The sequence below is a fragment of the Symphalangus syndactylus genome, chromosome 8, assembly GCF_028878055.3.
Source record: "Symphalangus syndactylus isolate Jambi chromosome 8, NHGRI_mSymSyn1-v2.1_pri, whole genome shotgun sequence".
In the NCBI taxonomy this organism is placed as follows: Eukaryota; Metazoa; Chordata; class Mammalia; order Primates; family Hylobatidae; genus Symphalangus; species Symphalangus syndactylus.
Window position 1 is genome coordinate 108,357,980 of NC_072430.2, and position 11,130 is coordinate 108,369,109.

Below are 11,130 nucleotides of genomic sequence, written 5' to 3' on the forward strand. Positions count from 1 at the left end.
CTATAATATGAAAAAATAATTGAGGACCTAGGGCTGTTGAAAGGCTCTTTTCAATTTCAGTTAACACCCAGGCATGCCTGATTACAGCACAGCTGCCAAGGCAAACTTCTCGCTTCAAAACATAGCATCCCAGATTTCACAGTGGTCCTAGGGCTTCAAGACTGTTAACACCTTTACAATCCTTGTAAAATCACATATAGCAGCTGTCTGCCTTCCAGGGTAAACTCTCTGGTGAAGAGGATTGAAATTTTTCAGGCTATATCTTTGGAGTGATCCAAGGAGATAGATCTGGAAGAAGTTATTATTAAGGGCCCACTCTTAGTTCACATTTTACTGATCTGAGTAGTTTCTATCTTTCTGTATTGAAACCAGCACATTAAAATAAAGGAAGGGAGTTGTTTTAGTGCTTCATCAAGTATTTTGGTCATTCAGCAACCAACCAGCCAGCAGTGTTCAAAGAGGCTGCTATATGCCATGTATTACTCTAGATGCTTCATGGATACTTAACTTGCAAGGAATACTTAGTGAACAACGACTGGATTCCCTCATATTTTGAAGTAAATTCCAACTGAAGTTGCTCATGCCAAGTAATGCCAATACAACACCCTATGGATGTAGAGCAGACGTGAGTCTTAGGGAGGAATTATGCATTTAACAATTTTCTTCATTTTAGTAACTCAGCTTGAGGTTTGAATTTCTGACTGCAAGCTTCATTCTGCTAGGTTAGTGGAAAGAAACCTTAACCTCAGTCCTTTCTGGGGTTTCCCCATGTCTCCCCAGGATTGTGTCACACTCTGGATCTTGTGCAATGTCAAGACACTGCGGTAGGGTGCTGGTCAGGTCCTCTCATGCCTGTCTACTTACATTGTTTCTCTTTGTCACTCTTCAGGAATGGTGACTCTCAGCTATTCCTGTGCTCCGCTTGGGGCCAGGAGATCTTGGGTGAGGTGTCTCTGGTTCTGTTGGTCTGTGTGCACTCTATAGACAATTCACTTCTTTCTCTGAGGTCTTGCTCTCTTCTAGGTGGTGACCCTGGGGATTGAGATACAGGTCCTTTCTGCTCCTTGACCTACCTCTCTCTCCCTCTGACCTCAGGAGGAGTCTTTTTAGGGCCTGAGGGAAATTATTCTCTGTTCAGGTTTCTTTGAGAGACTTCCTTATCCTGAAGACTTCTGTTAAACAAATGGCTGAAAGACTAGTGAGGGTAGTTGAACCTTTTTCTCTGACACATTCTTCCCATAAGCCAATGAAGAACAGAGGCAAGTTATAAGAACATGGCAGGGATGGTGACAGGGAAGTGAAAAGAAACTATTTCAAATAACTATTTCGAAATATTAACCCTCAGAAACCGTAATGGATATAAACGTATGTGCTTATCAAAATGGCAACAAGGGGAGAGGGTCAAGGGAATTAGAAGGAAGGGTGAATCCGACTCATATGGGACTGAGAGGGTCTCTGGTGTGTCAGGACGTAGCTGTGCGTTCTTAGTGGTGCCTCCTGAAGATTGGGTGGCATACAAGTGGGCAGCTCTCATAAATGACTGGTTGGGATTGAATGACCCCAGGGTAGAGTGGGCAATGATCAAATGTCCTGTGGAGCAGTTGGAATGTAGACTATTTGTGAGGGAGGGGAAGGGATATTAGAAGAAAGAGATAAAGTTTCTCCACAAGAATTTCTTCTACGTTGTAAAAGTAGAACCACTGACTCTGGATATTGGTTTTAGGAGAGATTATCAGAGCATAGCGTCCCACCATCTCATTTTTTTCTTTTTCTTTTTTTTTTTTTTTAATGAGATGGAGTTTCTCTCGTGTCACCCAGCCTGGAGTGCCATGGTGCAATCTCAGCTTACTGCAACCTCCACCTCCCGGGTTCAAGTGATTCTCCTGCCTCAGCCTCCTGAGTAGCTGGGATTATAGGCATGCACCACCACACCTGGCTAGTTTTTGTATTTTTGGTTAGAGACGGGGTTTCACCATTTTGGCCAGGCTGGTCTCAAACTCTTGACCTCAGGTGATCCACCCGCCTCGGCCTCCCAAAGTGCTGAGATTACAGGCATGAGTGACTGCGCCTGGCCCATCTCATTTTTTAAAGGACAGAAAGTTGAAATGCTTTGCCTCAAACTGTCTAGTCCACGGTGAGAGTGGAGCTAAACCCATTTTGGCGGTCCCTGTCCCTTGTGCTCTCTAGGATGTTCTGCATACTGCAAACATATTTAGCAATTTGATTATTTTAAGAATAAGAACAAACTGAAAAAGATCATCTTTATCGATGCTAATACATTAACATATTTTTTTGTTTGTTTTTGTAACAGGGTCTTGCTCTGTTGCCCAGTCTGGAGTACAGTGGCATGATCTAGGCTCATTGTAACCTCTGCCTTTTGGGTTCAACTGATTCTCATGCCTCAGCCTCCTCAGTAGCTGGAATTACAGGAGTGCACCACCACACCAGGCTAGTTTTTGTATTTTTAGTAGAGACGGGGTTTTGCCATATTGGCCAGGCTGGTCTTGAACTCCTGGCCTCAAGTGATCTGCCTGCCTCGGCCTCCCAAAGTGCCGGGATTACAGGCAGGAGCCACCGTGACTGGCCCACTGACAAATTTTAACAGGTTTCAAAGACAAAAACCCTTTGTCTATGTGACTATTCCCTGGCAGTTTATTTCCAGAAACTGGAGATGTCATCTAAGGACTTGGATTGCACAAAGTGAATCATCATTGTGTTCTCAGACTCAGAAGCTCAGGCCAGCTGCATGGCCAGATGGCCCAGTGGCCCCACAGACCCTATACTTCTGGCTTGAGAGGAAGAGAAGCAAAGCAGAGAGAGAGAGAGAGAGAAATTATAGCCAGTGGCTGCTGCAACTCCAGCTGTTGATCCTATTCCAGACATGAGCACAATGATGATCTGGCTGCCAAAAGAATAACACATATTCTAGCCAGGGAGAACTGCCAAGGATCTGACGATGGTTTGCTTCCACACATGTGTATTGTCTCATGAGCATCCAGAAGATGGATGAAGCTTAGTTTAATTTTTTTCTTCAGTATTATTTGAAGAATACGTTTTGTGATTTTGTTATGCCTTTGCTACTCCAACGAGCGGCATCAGCGTCACTCACAGCAGGTTAGAAATGCAGAATCTTGGGACCCACTTCAAACCCAGTGACTCAGCTTCTGCATTTTAACAAGATCCCTGGGTGATTTGCATGCACCTTACAGTGGAGAAGCAGAGTGGAAAGCACACCATGACAGGTCATAGGACTGGGCCAATAGGAATTGGTTGGAAAACTCAGTGGTGGCCAGCATTGGGTGATGGCAAGAAGACCAAACTGGGATAGGAGACCTGGGTTCTAGACCCAATTCTACCACTTCCGTCTGTGTGACCCTGGGAAATCACTCCCTGTCTTGAAGCACTGATTTCCTCATCTTTAAAATGGGAAAAATATCTGACTTGCTTATTGCGGGGCTGTGGTAAGGATCAAATGAGATACTTCATCAGCAAAATGATCTGTGAGATATAATGCACTTTTCAAATGCAAGGGGCTGACAATTGTCATTGTTCAGATCTACCTACAATGGAATTTGGGCTTTTTGACTTGTGAAATGAGTCACTGGACCATTCTAAGTTAACTATGAAGAATATGTATGTGACATGCAAGAGCAGGAAACACCTCTGAGCCACTTTCCTCAGAGATGAGCACAGGATTCTAATTTTACAAATGGATACAGGGAGGCCTTATTTATGAAGTTAGCAGTGGTTCCCCACCTGAGCTGTTCATTACAACTATCTGGGGAATCTTCTTAAATATACCCTTGCTTAGGGGTGGGTACGGGGGCTCACACCTGTAATTCCAGCACTTTGAGAGTCTGAAGCAGAGGATTACTTGAGCCCAGGAGTTCAAGACTAGCCTGGGCAAGAAAGTGAGACCTGTCTCTACAAAAAAGTTAGACATTAGCTGGGTGTAGTGGTGCACACCTGTAGTCCCAGCTACTCGGGAGTCTGAGGCAGGAGGATTGCTTGAGCCTGGGAGTTCCAGGGTGCAATGAGCTATAATTGCATCACTGCACTCTTGTCTGGGTGACAGAGTGAGACTGTGTCTCAAAACACACACACACACACACACACACACACACACACACACACACACACACACATATCCCCGCAACAACAACAACACAAAAAACTGCTGCTTGGGTCCCAACATAGACCAATTGAATTAGAACCACCAGTGCTGGGACATAAACATTATTTTTTAAGAACTCCCTAGTTGATTCTAATGTGCAGCTAGAGTTGACCATTGCAGATAAAGTGCTACATCAGAACAAGTTTCTAGGTACAATTGAACCCTTCTTGTCATTGCCAACTGTGGGATAAAACTAGGAAAGGGAAACACTTCTGCTTTCCCCCTTCATGTTTCAAGAATCCTTAAGAGTTAAGGTAATTCATTAGAATTTAGAATTTGAACTTGGCAAGTGTTTCTTCTTTGCCCTGTTCATCTGGCTGATGAACTTGGTGGATTTTAAAGCAAATAATAAGCCGGTTGTAGTGACATGTGCTTGTAGTCCCAGCTACTTGGGAGGCTGAGGCAGGTGGACTGCTTGAGCCCAGGAGTTTGAGGCTACAGTGAGCTATAACTGTGCCACTGCACTACAGCCTGGGTGACAGAATAAGACTCTGTCTCTAAAAAAAAAAAATAATAAAAGAAGATAATAATGAGCACTAAGAACTCTGAGCACAAGGACTTCTTTAAGTATTCTATTACGATGTGATTTGGTGGAGTGGGGCATTACAGTTCCAGTGTCCTAGGCTTTACAAATGGGACCTATCAAAAGAGGGATGCAGAGAATAAGGAATGAACACTTGGATTCAGGGGAAACCCAAGAAAAAAAATTTATTGGTTAGGGGATGTCTGATGACAGTGAGCCAGGAAAGAAAAATCAGGTATTTGAGTACTCAGGTGCTTCAAGGTTATTCAGAAAAAAAAAAAAAAAAAGAGAGAGAGAAAACAGAAAAAAGAATAAAAAGCCTTTTTATGTTTTTCTATCTTTTTTTTTCCTCTCTCCTCTCCGCTTTCTGAATGCTGATAAAAACAAACATTCTGGTCACTGTAAAAACAAACATTCTGACATACGCACGTGTATGTTTATTGCAGCACTATTTACAATAGCAAAGACTTGGAACCAACCCAAATGCTCATCAATGATAGACTGGATAAAGAAAATATGGCACATATACACCATGGAATACTATGCAGCCATAAAAAGGATGAGTTCATGTCCTTTGCAGGGACGTGGATGAAGCTGGAGTCCATCATTCTTAGCAAACTAACACAGGAACAGAAAACCAAACACCACATGTTCTCACTCATAAGTGGGAACTGAACAATGAGAACACATGGACACAGGGAGGGGAACATCACACACTGAGGCCTTGCTGGGGGACAAAGGGAGGGAGAGCACTAGGACAAACACCTAATGCATGTGGGGCTTAAAACTTAGATGATGGGTTGATAGGTGCAGCAAACCACCATGGCACATGTATATCTATATAACAAACCTGCACATTTTGCACATGTATCCCAGAGCTTTCTGCACATGTATCCCAGAACTTAAAGTAAAACAAACAAAAAAAAAGACAAACATTCTGAAATCAGAAGGACAGGCTTACCTCCCAGCCAGGCTTCTAAATTGCTGTCACCCACTTTGCTTTATTTCTATGAGTCCCACCTTCTTCTCTTATAAAAAGAATAGAAAGAAGATTAGTGTACCTGTCACTCAGTATTGCTGTGAGGTTTCAGTATCTTTGGGCTCAGCAATTTAAAGAATTTTAAGCGGTTGTGGCACAAAATATTTTTTTCCTCATATAGTATCTGTACAATCATGCCTCCAAATTCTGTAACATTTAATTCTTCTTGGAAAAAAAAAACAACCCAAACCCCCAAAACAAAAACCTTATTCTCCGAAGTTAAAATCTATAGTATATCTAGTTTCATGTAATAACTTGGCTTGGAAAACCATCAGCCGAGCTTCCTGATCTCCCTTTCCATTATCTCCTTTCCTTAGGGCCTATGGCTTGGTCCTGGTGGTCCCTAGAGGCGTGTGCCAGTTATGGAGGTGGAGAGAAGGTACTCTAGAGGAAAGAGCTTGAGAGAGGAAGCCTGTAGAGCTGATCATAATTCAGTTCCTTGATGATGGCCTGGACAGTAAGCAGATATTGAACATTTTTAGAATTTTTTTCTCTTTCATTTGATTTATAGCCCAATTCCAAATATTTTGCTTTCAATCTTTCTACTCCTTGCCCCAGTTCTAAAGGGGGTCAACAAAAAAGATGCCATTTTTGTGACCTTGAGAAACAGATACTGGTTCTTCTTCCTTTAACCTGGCAGAAGATGAAGGGATAAATTCTCAGGTAGGATGAGGGTCATATGCACGCTGTAGGAAGGTTTCCAGGTGGTAGGAAGATAGTTGCTAGCCTAGATGGATGTAACCAGATTTGATCTACCAAGAATGATGGTGATTAACTGACTTCTCTTTAATTTTTTAAAAAATAGGATATTGCTGCCCAGATATGTTACACTTGTGGTATTTTGGGGTATTCTCCCTGATATTGGTGCCGGCATGAGCCATAGAATCACATTCTCAAATAGTAGCTAAGCCTCCGTCCTGCCTCTGATTGGACTTTCTAGGCTCTGTAATCCTGCTGATGGTCTGAAAATGTACTAAATATGCAGCCAGGGCAATGAAATTGCAAAACGTGCTTCACCTAAAAATAGTTATGTTTTTTCCCTTCAAAGATCCAGAGAAAATGTTATTTAAGTCAATGAATAGAGCCATCATTTTCATGGGGCCTCTCTTAATTTCTTTCTTTTTTTTTAAAATTTTTTGAAATAGTGAGTTCCTTATCTGTCTTTCACTTCCCATTAGAAAGTGCTGACATTCTGATTTTCTGTAATCTTATTACTCTATGTGACTTCTATAGATCTCCTTCTTATTTTTTCTTCCTGTTATTTTTACTTTTGAACATTTACAGGGTGTTAGCTGTCAATGACAATGAACCCCAACTATAGTCTTTAATCTTTTCACGGTGGGGCTCCAAGATCTTTATAACTACCAGCAAAGAGCTCTGTGATTTGCCAAAATTCCAATCATAAGGAAGAGTAGTCCCCTCACACTGTTTTTATTACAGTCTTTTCCCTCCTTGCTCTACTACATTTGTGGGCATAAAGCTTTGGGGGAATGAAAAGTGGCTGCTTGTCACCAAAACTTAGAGACTCCTGCTTTCTAGAGAAACCTCAAGAGATAGTGCCATTCTCATAAACCTTTCTGTCTTTTCAAAATCCTCCTTATAGTTCAAGAGTAAAAATTTCTAAGCTATATGTTACCTTTTTATTCTTTTTTCCATTTCATTCTAAAATATCAGGATTTACATTCCAAATACTACTATCAATGAGGTTATCATATGTAGCTCTAATTTATCCACCTTCTTGGCCAACTCCAAAAGAACAGGCTCAGCAAAGAGGTCTGGATACCTCTTTTTCCCCCAGCGTCACAATCTTCCCTAGCTGCTGGGCAGAGTGATTATCGAAGATAGATGCATTGGAGGCTGTGTGTGCAACTCTGCTTCTCTGTTGTTACCCAGACCCAGGAATCTAATGATAACAATTTGTGATGGTTAGTTTTGTGTGTCAGCTTGACTGGGCCATAAGGTGCACAGATATTTGGTCAAACATTATTCTAAGTGTGTCTGTGAGGATGTTTCTGGATGAGATTAACATTTAAATCAGTAGACTGAATAAAGCAGATGGCCCTCGCTAAACTTGGGTGGGCCTCATCCCATCAGTTAAAGGCCTGAATAGAATAAAAACACTGCCCTTTCAATGAGTCAAAGGAAAATCTTTCAGTTCAAAGGCCGACTGTCTTTGAATTGGGAATAGGTTTTTGTTTTTCTTTCTGTTTTCCTGCTTCTGGATTCAAATTGAAACATCAGCTCTTCCTGTGTCTTCAGCCTGCTGGTCTTCAGACAGAAATTCCACCACTGGCTCTCCTGATTCTCAGGCCTTTGGACTCTAAGACTAGAATTATACCATTGGCTTTCCTGGGTCTGCAGTTTGTCAACTGCAGATCTTGGAACTTTTCAGCCTCCATAAGTGCATGAGCCAATTCTGTATAATAAATCTGTCTCTCTCTTACTCCCTCTCTCTCGGTTCTGTTTCCCCAAAGAACCCTGACCAATACATGGATATAATAATTTTACACTTGAACATCACAAAATCTCTTGATGTTGAAAGGGAGATCTTGATTTCCATGTTTTCATAATAAGCACTTTGGGAGACCATGAATCTTCATGTGTAGATCTTTTTTGGATCACTTGGTCTAGTGTATAGACTTGGACCTGAGACCCAGTTTCTAATCCCATTTCTGTTACCAGGTGGCTGTGTGATTAGGGACAAATTACTTCTCCTCTCTGTGCTCCATTTTCTCATCCCTGTGAGAAGGATCACAGTGGATTATCCCCAGTGTTTTTTTGCACTTCTAAAATCCTAGGGATTTAAATTTTTTAAGTAGGAATGGGATCTTGTCCTTTGCAGGGACATGGATGGAGCTGGAAGCCATTATCCTCAGCAAACTAACACAGGAACAGAAAACCAAATGCTGCATGTTCTCACTTATAAGTGGGAGCTGAACAATGAGAACACATGGACACAGGGAGAGGAACAACACACACTGGGGCCTGTTGGTGGGGCAGGGGAGGGATAGTATCAGGAGAAATAGCTAATGCATGTGGAGCTTAATACCTAGGTGATGGGTTGACAGGTGCAGCAAACCACCATGGCACACAACACTACCTCTTCGTACCTTCTCCATTTCTCTAAGGTATGGGAGGTAGGTCTACTTTGCCAAATCGAAACATTGGCAATGATCTGTCAAATATAAGCTCTGAAGATACCTTTTCTGAGAATCTAGTTTCCCAGAGGGGAAATATTTTTTTTCTCTTAAGCATTCTGCTTTATCTCTTCACAGACAGACTTTCAGCTATTAGCTCTTCTTTTTCCCCAGGATATCTGAGCAGAATATTTTCAGAACATAGACACAGACATACTTTCTTGGGCACAGACTTACATACACAAATAAGCACACTGACACATAGACAGAAAGACACCTAAACCAAGCTGCTCACTCAGAGACCACTCAGAATCCAAGAGATTAAACTTGTGCGTGCTATTAGCATGGCTTTTAAAGGGAAGAGCTTGTTGCAGTCCCTGGGCTCAGTTTTGGGTAAGCACAGGTTGTATTGGGACTAACTGAGCCTGCATTTAACTGATAATACTTCTAATTAGACACATGTGCTCTTTTCTGAGTGCCCTAGTATCTCACTGAGTATAATTGGTGGTTAACTACACCCAGAAACGAAGCAGACCCTGTAAACACCCTTTAAAAGTGGTGGTCTTTGAGGATTGTTTATGACCCTAAAAGAATCTGTATTGAGGATTAGAATTCACAGATATGAAGAACTGAATACTATTATTTTCTTTAAGCCTGTTATTGACTTTGGCATATCTTTCCATATTCCGCAGTGCTATAAATTCTTCAGACCAACACAGAACGTCATCATCACCCTCTCTGCATAGCTGGCAATAGCAGTGAGAGTGATACACAGCTTGTCTGTGCCCCCAGGAATCCAGAGTTGAAATTTATGCTGCATATGTTCAATATGCTAAGCAAGGATATGGGTTTTCCTTGCCCTCTAATAAAACTTTCAAGGGGGAAAGTAAATATTAAGCTCTTTAAAGAGATCAGTTAGGAAGCAAAACAGATTGTAGTTACTTATTTATTCATTCCACAATTAGCTTACTTGCTGCACCTGTCTGTGGCAGGCCCAGTTCTAGGCACTGAAGATACAAAGTATCTCTGGGAAGAAGCAGACAAGGATCCCTGCCCTCAGAGGGTTTACACTGTAGTAGGCGGAACATAAAGTTTTGGAGTTGCACCGTCTGTATGATATTTAAAGATATGAGACTGTATATGATCACCAAGGAAGTGAATGCAGATAGGAAAGAGAGTTCTAGGAGCTGAACTAGAGGGGATGCAGTAGCGGGGATGAGGAAAAGGCTAAAAAGGAACAGCTAGTGAGGATGGAGGGAGCCCAGGAAGGCAAGGTGCTTTGCAAACAAAATTAAGCGTTTCAAAGAGGAGAAAATACACACGTGTCTACACTGACAGGTCAAATATAAATTGGGTTGAGAGTTAATGATTGAATTTCATAATTTAGAGGTCACTTTTTATCCCAACAAGAGTAATTTTGGTGGAGGGCTGAGAAGAAGAGACTTGACTAAAGTATGTTCAAGAGTGAGAAGAGAAAAATAAATTACAGAAAAAGGATATTATCTGGTCTTTTTGCTCATTTGTTTTACAATACAAAATTGTAACTACAGTTGAAAGCTACAGCCTGTTAAATAAAAAAAATTAGACTTCAACAATATCTCCAGGTTTTATTTTTTTAACCTGCAATTTTAGACAGAGGGTGTGTTAGTTAGGATGCTATTAATAGTTTTGCTGCGGTAACAAAGGCCAAATTGGCAGTCAACAAGATGGAAATTTATTTCTCTCTTACTTAGTGACTACCTGAGTGAAAGGATTGAAGGAGACCAGTGAAGTTGGGGGTCTGGATCCTTTTTGCTCTGCCATGCTCAACATGTGGCTTCCATCTTGTGATCTAAGATGGCTGCTCTAACTTCCACTATGACTTCCACATTCTAACAAGCAGGGACTGGGAAGAGGGAAGAGCAAATTCCTGTTTTTTGAGGACATGACCTGAAAGTTGCACGTCATGTTTTCCCACGTCCTATTGGCCAGAACTTACTCACACCTAGCTGCAAGGGTGACTGAGAAATGTAGTCTTTGACTGAATAGTTATGTGTCCAGCTAAATCTTGCTATTACTAAAGAAGAAAAAGAGAGGAGATAATGGAGAGACAATTCACAATTTCTGTCACAAAGTTTCATTGAGAACAACTAAACTGTGACTATGAAATAAAAATGTTATACATTTTTATAATTATGCTTTACTACAAGTAAAATTGTATTAAACAAATAATGAATAATCTACAGTGAGGTTTTTAGACTGAACTTCAGTTTTCCCC